The sequence below is a fragment of the Protopterus annectens genome, chromosome 2.part2 (assembly GCF_019279795.1).
Source record: "Protopterus annectens isolate FY-2018-M chromosome 2.part2, PAN1.0, whole genome shotgun sequence".
Lineage (NCBI taxonomy): Eukaryota > Metazoa > Chordata > Ceratodontiformes > Protopteridae > Protopterus > Protopterus annectens.
In genome coordinates this window covers 608,823,463-608,836,648 of record NC_056730.1, presented here as the reverse complement: position 1 = coordinate 608,836,648, position 13,186 = coordinate 608,823,463, and positions in this window count along the sequence as shown.

Here is a 13,186-nt window from a genome sequence, read left to right as displayed (position 1 = left end):
AACAGTCATCCAGCTCCACAAAGGGGGTGCTACAACAGAACCTGGAAACCATTGCCCTATATGCCTACTCAGCCTGGTCTACAAAGCTGTTGAGCAAATTGTCATGGAACCCATAAACATAGATATTGGAGACCTGCAGACACTGGACTCTACACAACTTTGCCTTGTTAAAGGCAGATCCTGGCTCCTAAACCTAGTTGACTTATTTCAAACAGTTACCAAGGCCATAGATGGAGGCGAAAGTAGTCCACACAGCCCCAGGACTTTCTACACCATTCCCCACTCTGTCATCATGGACAAGCATAACATTAATAGCTGTGTCACAGGATGGGTGGCCAAGTGGCTCACAGATCAAACACACATGTTCAGAGTTGTGGGTGCCATGTCCAACTCTAAGCCAGTCACAAATGGCATCCCACAGGTCTTGGTCTTGGGACCCCACCTGTTCAGTAGATACTGCTCAGAGGTACAGGCAAGCACAGGAGGTGTATGACTGAACAGGTTTGCAGATGATTGCTAACTGTGGTCCATAATCGACTCTACGGCTGACACAGACATCCTCCAGAGGTGTCTTACAGAGACTGACATCTGGTGTCAAAACAATGCCCTCAAGCTGAATGCCAAAGAATGCATAGTCATCCCCTTTGGGTAAAACAAAGTGCACACAAATTGCCACATAGGTGATAATCCAGTATGTACGGAGAAAGTCATTATGGCCATGGGGACACAGGTAGATAGTAAACTCCCCTTTGATGATCACATGGCCAAAGTGTTTAGACATTCCTTCTATGTAGCCCACCTAATGTCACATAATGTAACCCACTTTGTATAGTCTGATGATGTCACCATCCTACAAATATACCTGTGGAAAAAAGAATTCACAGTAATGTGTATAGCATGTCATGTAAATGCGTATTTCTGTAGTATCATAAAATAGTTAGGTAGGGGTTTGAATCCTGCACTTGACAAGTGTCTGGTCTCCTTGGGAAAGCGTAACCTTTTTGGAGAGTAGTAAAACACCTTATAAGTGGTATACTAATCTTTGTCAAGTCTGATGATGTCACCATCCTACAAATATACCAGTAATGTGTATAGCGCATCATGCTAATGTGTACTCCTCTAGTATCATGAAGTAATTAGGTAGGGATTTGAATCCTGCACTTGACAACTGTTTGTGTGTAATTACCTTGGAGAGGAGCAACCTTTTTGGAGAGTAGTAGAACACCTTACGAGTGGTATACTTATCTTTGTCAACTCTGATGATGTCACCATCCTGCAAATATACCTGTGGAAAAAAGACCTCCCAGTAATGTGTATAGCATGTCATGTTAATGCATATTTCCTCTAGTATCATGAAGTAGTGAGGTAGGGGTTTGAATCCTGCACTTGGTCAGTGTGTGTGCTCTATGTGTGTAACACTGTTGGTCAATGTGTTGTGGGTTTTGCTTTTACTACTGTATGACATATCAGTATGCATTGCACATGTGAGGTAGCTGTGTGGCAAATACATATACGTACATGTTACCTCAATTATTGCATGTGTGAGAACCCTGCTTTCTCCAAGAACACAGCTGTCATCCTTGCCAGACTGTGCTGCTGCTTCCCAGACATTAGGTCACATCTGTATGCTTGTGACAAGCCCAGCCACTGCAGTGATCCCTGGCCTAGATCATCCGTGTCACACACATTCATTACGGTTTCTAATGAATTGTGTGAGTGAGGGTTTATGGCTGAGGTATATGTCAGACCTGTTCAAACGCAGCAAAGTCTGTCAATGATAACTATTTATTATAGGTGCACAACAACCTTTGTGGATATGCATGCAGACCCCTTATTGCTTATGTGATCCACCAAGGGATTTCAAAATACCTTAGGAAATGTGATTATCAAAGGAGAGATGACGTATCACTTGGTTGCATGTACACATCGGTACCTGTTCATCATGTTGGTGGCTACTACCTATGTGGTACTGTGGGGATACTATGTTCCATAAAGGTGGATGACTATGCTTAGTTTGGCTTATAGCTTTACAGCGTGGGTTTGACAACAGGTATCTGTCTGTATGATACCCTTGTGGAGGATGTGTGTATCATCTAGAGAATGCATTATAGGCCACAGTATGCATTACCAGACGTGGACAGACATATCCCTACTGTGATTGCTTGTACCTAAGAGAGCTATATGCCAAACAGGAGTAGTCTCAGTAATGAGTACAGGTGAATACCACTAGTTACTGGCATGGTATAGTACCTGAAGGATCCAAATGTTGCTGTGTGTCCTACATCTGTGTGTCAGTTGTCAAGACATCATTTAACGATTGGTTATGGTCAGGCTGTTGAAGTTATGTATACTACCAGAATGCAAAACAATGACAGATAGTAACAGTATCACCCACAGCACAGTGTCAAACCATGTCATACACACATGTGTAGTCAGGTTCCGAAATGTGTGTAGTACAATGCATACTGGCCACCAATAGAAACTATGGTGTGTTACTGTGTAATACAGGGCATGTCACCCTGCCCATGTGTCCACTATGCATGTACATGCAGACAGTGCACCTCCACCATGTTCACAAATGTACACCTGCAAATCTGTGTTACACACATCCCACACATACTGCCCACTCTCTAACACATGCTGCCAATACTACACACATCAGCCAAGTGGCACGTGGGCGGACAATACACTATTGGAACTAACACTGGTGTAAACAATACTACAATGGTAATCATAGCTTTAATGCATCATGCCTGCTCAGCTACACCTTCAAGCATATCATTACACTCTACTGCTGACAACATGCTAACATTGCTATACTGCTATAAAGTCACACTGTGCATCAGCACCATGGTAGCCTTTTCCTGCATCAGTGTTACAGATGGCAGGAGGTGGCACAGGTTTCATCATATGCACAGGGGGTGTTGTTGGTTTGCCAGAGGCCTACAGTGAGCCATCCAATCGACATGTATGTGTGTGTGTGTGTGTGTGTGTGTGTGTGTGTGTGTGTGTGTGTGTGTGTGTGTGTGTGTGTGTGTGAGGGGCAAGAGTATTGCTATGGGTCAAGGTTGATGTAATGTGTGCGGGTATGTGTTAGCCCTAGGTGTCTGGTTTATGTGTGTGTGTGTCTGCATGCACACAGTTCTACCATGTGGCTGCCATATACAGGTATTTGTGGGACAGCCACAGACTGTACCTGCCAGGCTTTACAGATCACCGTCTCTGGCCATGGATACAGTACCTGTGCCTGGCAGGGGTGCTACTGACACTATCAGGTACTAAGCCAAACTGGGTACTATCCCCAGAGGTAGATGGATGTACACTGGACCCAGGTCCCTGCTGGGACTGTCCAGAGCCATGTGCATATGGTCTTCTAGGATGATCTATGGGCAGCCCACCCCCAACATTGCTGGGGATGGTACTGGCACTACGGGAGTGGCTGTGACTTGAGGGACGTCCGCGGCGACTGCCAGCTGCTGATGTTGCTGGCATACATCCACGTTGATGACTAAAGCATCCCACACTGTCCTGACACATGGACATGACATTGCAGAAGATATCTAATGTCTCTCCCCAATGTCTATCAGTGACCTCAGTGTAATTACGGATGGCACCTGCTAGGTCATGGATACTGTCAATTACAACGGTGTCATGTGCCCTCTGTGCCCTTAGTCCCTGACTGGTGTACCGTTCCATACATGCCTGTGCCTCCATGACAGCCAGGAACATGTGTGAGGTTGTAAGACCTGTGGCACGTCTGCCAGTGGCATGAAGAGCAGCAGTGCTCCGATGAGAACCCCTGGACATCTGCCTCTATGGTGCCCTTCCAGACATCCGGGTATGGCTACTGTGTCAGGATGCATGTGCCATGGATACCACACTGTCCTGGCCAATGCCGACTGTATGCTGTCCCTCTGCTAAGGGCATTGATGATGGATGTATTGGCAGTATGACTGTGTGCATGGATGGGGTGGACACTTGTGAACTGTCGATTGGTGGCCCAACAACAGACCCTGACAAACATGCCTGTGCCTTAACACACCTATCATCATTATCACTATTTTGCTTAGTGACATCAGTTTCCCTGCTGCAGTGAACCAGCCCAAAGTCAGCACCTGTGAGAGGAAGACAGGAAACACACTTTATGACCTGTACATGATGTTGGCACACATGAACACATGCACACATGAACACATGCACACATGCACACATGAACACATGCACACAACAAATGCACACATGAACACATGCACACATGCACACATACACATATGCACACATGAACACATGCACACATGCACACATGACCACATGAACACATGGACACTTGCACACATGAACACATGTACACATGCACACATGCACACAAATGCACTCCTTACTAAAACAGACAGAGACACACACACACACACACACACACACACACACACACACACACACACACACACACACCACCACCACCAGCAATCCAGAACATACTCAATAGCCGGTGATGGTGGGGTACAGGCAAACAGTTATATCACACATGTCAGCATGCAGGATGTGTGCTGCTCAACAGCATGCAGTGTGGGTGTAGACAGCCCTTGCTAATAACAGTATACATGGCTTTGATGCATGTGTGTTGTTGTTCAGTGATTGGCCTCACCCTGGAACGCAATGTGTACATGGACACAACATTGCTGTGCAAGTATTAAAAGCTCTGCAATGTCCTGTGCACCATCACTCACAGGTATACATACAATGGCTGGATGTGTATCTGTGTGTCACATAGATATCCATTTCTGATTAGAGCGTCTGTGTCTTTAGCAGAGAATTGTGGACACAGGTTTAGCACATGCATGCTATGTATACATACAGGATGAGTGGTGCATGTATACCTAATGGAATACAGATGGCCTAATGGTTAAGGTGTTTGCCTTGAAAACACAAGATACAGGGTTTGAATCTCACAGGGGATAATTGGCTAGGCTTAAAATGGCTCGCAAGGGCAGTTAGCCTAGTACTAATCTATGAACCTATGAACCTATATACCATTGCTCAACATAGCCATTGTACAGTGGTTATGGTGAGTGTAGGACATATTGTGGACATGCCAGTGCCAGCCATGCCATGGCATGCTACAACACAACTGCAACATTAAACATCACACATACACAGTGTGTGTCATGTGCCCTATACACTCAATAGCATTACAAGACATAGATGTGTCACTTTGTACAAATTGTGATTGCTATGCATATTGTGTATTGGTGCATATGTTTGCACACACACAACATTGAGGTGCATAGCAGTTAATGCTATGTGTAGTACTGTGGTCACTGTAACTGGATGGGGTGTAGTACCATGAGCCATCATCAAGCAGCATCATGTGGTCACTCAAGGCTACTAATGTGTGCCAGACCAGCACATACCATGCTGTACCGGAACTGCAGTACCATGGCTACATTCAACATTTCACAACCAGTTGTTACATGGGTTTGTATGGTGCCCAATAGGGGGCATTGCCTAACATGAATGTGTTATGTGTTGAAGAGTGTCGCACAGTCACATAAGAGGCATCTACCCCTCAGGTATATTATGTGTGCTGTGTGGATGACATTTGGGATACTGGAGTGTGACGTTACAGCGGATGTCTGAATACGCCATGCGTAGCATGTTAACGTGTACTGCGTATGACAAAGTTGTGTATGTTGTGTGCATGTGTATCGCCTCTGCCTATCCAATGTCCACTACAGTATTGCCACAATTGTGTGGGATGCTCTGTGTATTGTATGTGTTTTAGGCAGCTACCCACATTACTGGGATGTGCATAGTCTCACAGCAAACATGCACAGCATGCATTATGCGTAGGTGTGTTATGTGTACATGGCCTACACCTCACCTATGACATGCAGATTTAATTAGCAATATTAAATGTAGAACACACTCACCAGCATGAGTCTGCTGCCTTGCTGTCACACCAGAGGGACCTACAAGGATATGAGACAGTTTGTCAGTGGCAACAACTGTGGCATTGCTACTGTGTGTTTGCAATCTTACAGTAGTACAATGGTTGACAGTCACAGGCCTACAGATTATATTCCTAATTATTAGTATTGCACAACACTAGGCACCTCACCTTCTAACTACACAGTACACATCTCACATAAGAATGCTCTACCAATAGAGGTAACAGTAGTCTACAGGTATGCCATGTTACCTGCATGCTCCATGTCAACTTGCTGGGTGGCTCCGGCCTCCATGATGGTACATGTCACTTGTTGTTGTTGTTGTTGGCCAGGAGCCACCTGGCTCAGGAGCGGCTCCTCCACTCTGGTGAGGGGGGGTGGATGGCTAACCCACCACCTGTGGCAAGCTGTTGTCTATGGATATCAGACGCACGCTGCCAGACATGTCTAATTAAATCACTGCAGTGATGGCATACCTGCTCATATGTCTGGTTATGCATGCCTATGTCATTTACCCTATGGACAAGATCTTGCCACAGTACAGTCCACTCATGCTGGTCCTGGCTGGTTCTGGAGAAGAGCACGGCATTGTGCTGCACCAGGCTTGTCATTATCTTTTCCTCCTCTGCCGGGCTATAGGTGGGATTACGATGGTGGGCAATGACCCTGGAAGACAATGAAACAATATGTGTGAGCAAGTCATGTGGCACACTTAACATTCTAAAGTACAGATATCAATTAACTGCCATATATAGCAACCTATTGACTGTCAGAGGATATACACTTTCAATGCCACATATCAGTGCTCAGCCCACAACTGCCTGACAGTGCCTGGCACACTCTATATATCAAACCATGTTTTGCACAGCAACAAAGATAAACCAGTATGTAAGACTATACATCAGTACATGGCACACTGTATGCAACATAATGCACCACCTAGCCACAGGAGGTAGCTATCAAGCTAATGCATCAAGAAATATGTAATCCATTGCAATGATTGTAAAGTCCAGTTACAGTATTACCAGTATACCACACTAGTCATTGATGGCAAACCCCTGCCTAACTTATGTGCACATTTGTTAATATAGATGGCATATTGCTGTACAAGACTATACATGTTGCTAGATACGCACTTATATCCTGTAACACAAATATGACCGAGGCCATGGTACAGACATACCCACACACACATCAGACATACATACCAGACACGAAGGTATGGCAACCCAGATGACCTTTACCTGTGTACCATACAGTACTGAGTGTCAGTAGTTACAAAACCTTATGCCTGAGGTATGTAATCTGTGAGGACTACAGGTAACACACAAAGCAGTGGTTCCAAGAAATGTGGACATACACCATACTGTGCTGTTTAGGCATACAGCTTCAGGAAGCATGATAGTTCATACAGGAGTTGGATTCACCAGCAGTAACACTCAATAAGCATACATGTACTGCTTTAGCCTACAATGGGACATCCCAGTCGACACCAAGTGACTATGTCAGACCCTATGGCATACTGCTTTTTCTGCCTAGCAATTGCATACACATCTTTTGCTTGGATCACAGCTAGGACACATAATACCATGACAGAAACAGTTTCCCACTAAGCTATCTCACATATACAGAACTCTGACACATTCACCAACACATTCACCATCACACTCAGTCAACCTCACATAGCAATTATTGGAACAAGTACATGTGGGTGTGTATCGCTTCATAGGTAGGTAATAGGCTATTGGCCCTAGGGCCTATAGAAGTCTAGCCATACGCTACCCTGGCCTTTGACACACAGGTAATTATGTTTCGCGTGGCCCTGTGAAGCAGAGCCACAGAGGTGATTCCCGGGGTGTATTTCCTATTTCCCATACAATCATCAGGATTATTTATGATGACTGCTAATTAGGAGCTTTGTTTGCTATTGATAGGTGGTTTGTTCCAGAGTATGGGATGTCTCTGAGATAGGAATCTATCCCTCCAGCATGTGCTGTTTATTGAGGTCACAAGGTTTAGGTCCCTAGAGCGTGTAGCTCGTAGGGATTGTGATCTGTTTACGTGGAGCATGTCCAACAGCTCTGGGTTTGACATTGCTTAGTATGTTAGGCAGAGGTCAACTCTGGGTAGGCGGTATGAGGCACAGTCTAGCTGTGGGTTTGTGAGACGGTCTGCATAGGGCATCTGTTTGAGGCCGGTATTACTCTTTGTGAGGTATGTCTGTGTCGTTTCCAGTTGCTGTAGATGTCTTGTGAGGTACATACCACATGGGGCATTGTACTCTATAATGGGCTTTATGTGTGATGAGTAGAGGGAACACTGACCTATATTTCCCTGGATGACACACCTTTTGTGATGACATGTGCCACGTAGACAGATGACATGACTAGTGTGGCACTGTGATTATCAAAGGGGAGACTACTGTCCACCTGTGTCCCATGGTCTCTTATCACACCTTCGGTGTTAAGTAGACTACCACCTAGGTGGTAGTTAATGGGTTAGAGTTTTTGCAAGAAGGGATGCCAATGCAGTGTCAACACTGAGCTTGAGTCCATGGCTTTGTGTTGCAGTAAATATGACCCTCTCTCTCTCTCTTTCTCTCTCTCTTTATATATATATATATATATATATATATATAGTTATAGATATACACACACACACACATACATATAAACATCCATTGGTGCACATATAGATATACATATAGGCACATATACAGTCCAACTTTCATGGTGGGGATATCAATTATGCAAAGGTTGTGAGGTATACAGTCATGCCATAATATTGCACAGTGTTGTGCAGAATGTATTGAAGGTGTTCTCAGCCCATGAAGCTTTAGCAGGCCTCACTGGCTGCAACACTGCAAACATGACGAATCATACCCACAGCGTTAAACCACCACATGTCATATAGCAGCACTGTATGCTGTCTTGTTTGCCACACACTACAACCTACATAGAAATATGCACATAACAACCTTCAACAACATATATATGTCCACCCTTCACAAACAGTTGCAGTATGTCCCTTGCTCTATGCACATGTACAGATGCTAATATATCTGACACAGACAGATCTCTCCGTATGTATGTGCCATACACACACAAGGTCCACACTGTTGTAAGTTTGTGTACTTCACGGCTGACATGTTGAGCCTTGCTGTAACATGAACAGGTGTCACATGTGAGCACACAGTAATATTAGAGGGTGTATATATAACTGCAAATGCTAGATTAGCATACTAGCCTGGTAAAGCTGTTGCCAATGCTAAGCTACACATTAATATGACTATCATGCATTCGTTACTCTGTCACATCCATGTTTATATAACTGTATGCGCTACTCCCCCAAACAGACATTTTACACACTACTGTACAGAACACAGATAACATGGATTAGATGTTTGACATTTAATGCTGAACTACATATGTCACAGTCATATCCCACTGCACACAGCTACACACTGATTTCTCCATGCCAGTAGTTATGCAGGGCATCTGTGCATAGATACGTACTGCTGCCACATATGGATGATTCAAACTATGTAGAGTACTCTTTATAAACATCTAGAATATGCCAGTAAATACATAGCTGTTACATACCTTTCCTTTGTATGTGTTCGTATTTGTCGGTTCCATGTGTTTTATAATAAATTTTCTTTTTTATATCTTATTTTTTTGAGATATATATTTTTTTCAATATAATTTTTTTAATATATTATTTATTTTTCAATATAATTTTTTTATTTTTTTAAATATATTACTTTTTCTTTCGATATTTTTTCTTAATCTTTTTTCTTTTTTTCTGCTGCTGTTGTCTGCGTCCGTCTCTCTCTCTCTCTCTCTCTCTCTCTCTCTCTCTCTCTCTCCCTCCATACCTGCAATGAAATGATTTCATGTGTGAACAGCAAGTACAGCCTGCTTTTATAGGTATCTGCACATGTGCATGTGATGGCCTCTGCACCAATTGGTGGCCACCATTTGGCAATTGCATGCAGCCTGCTGTGTGGTACTTGCAGTACTCACTGTCATAGCAACCCAATGCTATAAAGTCAGGTAGGCATAGCCCTTTCAGCTTTCCAATGTGGGGGCCATGCTTGTTTGCTGTGGACACCGTTGTGTAAGTCAGAAGGTTGGTATACTTCTTATAACTGATGCTAGGGGTGTAGCCAGTGATTTGAATGTTGTACTCAGACCTGAATGTTGCCACTTCCAGTACACAGTTGACAGTGTAGAATTGTACTCACCCCTACAAATGCTAACAAAGATACATGGGAGTATGTAGTTTATTTTCTACTTATACAATTAACTGCCATATATACGTAGTTATTGAGATGTTTTCATTTGGCACATGAACTGTTTGGGAACTGCTATGCTGTGGATATTAATGTACTCACTTCTGCACAGTTTGTGCTTTTTCTTTTGTTGACATTATCACAGGATGCTCATGAAAACTGGACCATTCCAATACTGAGTATGCCTACCTACATCTTTGCTGGACCTTGAACACACAGGTATTTTGTACATTTGGGTGGGGAGTGTCCTGCTATGATACTGTGTGGGGGTTGTAAAGTGCTGCTGTAATATTATTTACTGCTAGCATGTCTGGTTCTGTTATCACAGTCATGTAATGCAATTCCACAACAACTGCTGGTAAAGTTCCACAGAACAGATTTTGTGTTATGGCATTCCTATCTTTCCTTTACATTCACTCATTCTGATGCATGATATATATATTTCAGCAACAGCCTGCTGTATATCTACTGTGTTTTAGTAGTACTTCATGCAGTCTAGTGTGTCCAAGGTCCGGCATTTGAGACTGACAGTGGTGTTTTATTTTGCTGCTGAGCAGAACAAGGGCCCTCACATGCAGGGTGACTAAGGCACTTTTAAGCAGTTGTAAGCGAGTTTGTACGGGTCTGCGTGAAGCTTAGCAATACTTAGCTAAGCGCACACAAGCGCACACACGCGCAAACCCGCTAACTACTGCTTAAAAGTGCTTACTCCCACTAACCCCCGCGCTAATTTCTTTGAAAGAAAAGAAAATGGGGAGATAGGAAAGTGGTGAAAAAGGGGCACAAAGAGGGAAAGACAGTAGGGAAAACAGCTAGGGATGTGCAGGACGGGTGTAGGGAAGGTCTATAGCTGCCCATTTCTTTAACAGCAACAACTGTGCATATACTAGAAATTTGGATGGAAATTTGAAACCTTCCACCCCTGAGAGAGTGGTGAGGACAACAAATTATGTTGTACTGCCAATTAAATATCAGTTTATCTGTCCAGCGCACATGTGTGCAAAATGGGCAGCTATGTATGGGGCATAATTTTTTTGTGGGAGCAGATTGCCCATTTTTTTTTCAGGTGAGAGTGGAATGTGGGGTAGGGGAAGTAGGTATACTTGGGGAGGTAGATTGGGGAGGTAAACAGACAAGACAAACAAGATGCATACAGGGGCAGAATATGACACAAGGGAATGGGTAAGGATGTTTGGAAATTGCAAGCCCATGAGCCCACAGATAGCAACAGTGGAGCTGAGATCCCCACCATTGGGCAGTCACCACTGCACCTTCACAGCCCAGAGGGTGGCTGTGCTGGGGGCTGCATAGGAGGGACAGGCTCACCCGTGAGTCCCGCCACTCTTGCCTCGAGCTGGCACAGAGGATCAGCGACTGAACGCTGGATCTCCTTACGCACCACAGCCTGGACCGTTCAAAGGGTGATAGGTGGCCCTCCTCCAGCCATGCTTGCACGGGGGGGGGGGACAAGTCCCATCCCCTGCAGTGCTTCCACCTGAAGGTGGCACAGGACCAATGGAGGAGGAGGTCCCAGGCTGGGCACCGGACCTGCTGGTGCCAGGTGCCATCGCCAGCTGAGGTGGGACAGGTGGGTCCGCTGGGACTGGCCTTCCCATAAGTTCTATGTTTAGGAGGATTTAATGACAATATGGGTTAGTAATAGCCAACAGCATTCCAATTTAGTTGTAACAGCATACAGTAGTATTCTCATTAACCCAACACACCAGAGTTCCAACAGTTGAACAGCAAGCATAACACATGCATATATAGAACAACAGTGGACATTCCAACAGCATGCAGGATTGATTGGTGGCAACAGGCTACTAAGATTGTGGTATGTGAACAGGGCACATGCATCAAAGAAAATGCAGATATTTATAAACCAATAGGACATGTGTCCCAACAAATGTTATGAGATTAGACATACCCATTGAGGTGTGGAATTGCATTGTTTATGCACATACAGTAGGGTATAAAAAGATACCTTCATTAACAACTTATATATACTTATAGTTTACACTACATTCCTATTGACTGCAGTTATATATCCCCTACATGTATTATTACACTAGGCAATGTCCGTTAAATTGTGAAATGAGTTTTGCTAGTTCTCGATATACCTGACCTGTATCTGACATACAAACTGTCCTGGATGCAGATGTTACTGCTATATATTTATATATTTCATTTATATTTATATATCTATATATCTGGATGTGTTCAGGTGACATTATCAGATATATGTTAACAGCCCCCTACATTTCTAGCAGCACACTGACATTTCTGGGGAACACAATAACAAGCTACACATGTGCCAGATTAACCTGTACATGAACCGACAGTTGAGGACTGTATATATGCTTAACAGCTACTGGCACTCTCTTCATCCACTTTATATTGGCCTACCCATGTGTTGGTTGACTGTACTTAATACAACAGTACTATTTCTATAATGCAAGGGTACAACAACATATCGAAGAAAGTGACATGGACACACTCCAGGAATTATACCTTTATTAATTACATTACACACTTTTCTAGTGGCTCTCTCATTTATTTGATATATCAGTGCATGCAGAGGTCTTTTATTCAAGACATATTATACCTTTATTAATGGGTTATGTTAGGAAAATGCATAATAGCAATGTGCATGCTTAGTACCTTAAAGGCTTAAAAGGATTAATACATTTATTCTGTTCATACTGCATGAATCTGCACAGCTATTAGAAACTTTATAAAAGACACTTTATTCTGCTTATGCAATGAAAATATGTGCAGCTACCGGAAACTTAATAAGAGACATTCTATTTCTGCTTATGCCATGAGAAAATGTGCAGCTGCTAGAAGTCTTGATAAAGAAAACAATAGATGTTTGAAAGCTTAACCCATAGTCAGCACTACTTGTACCAAAGCTAGAAATGTACCTTGAATCTAGACAAAATGT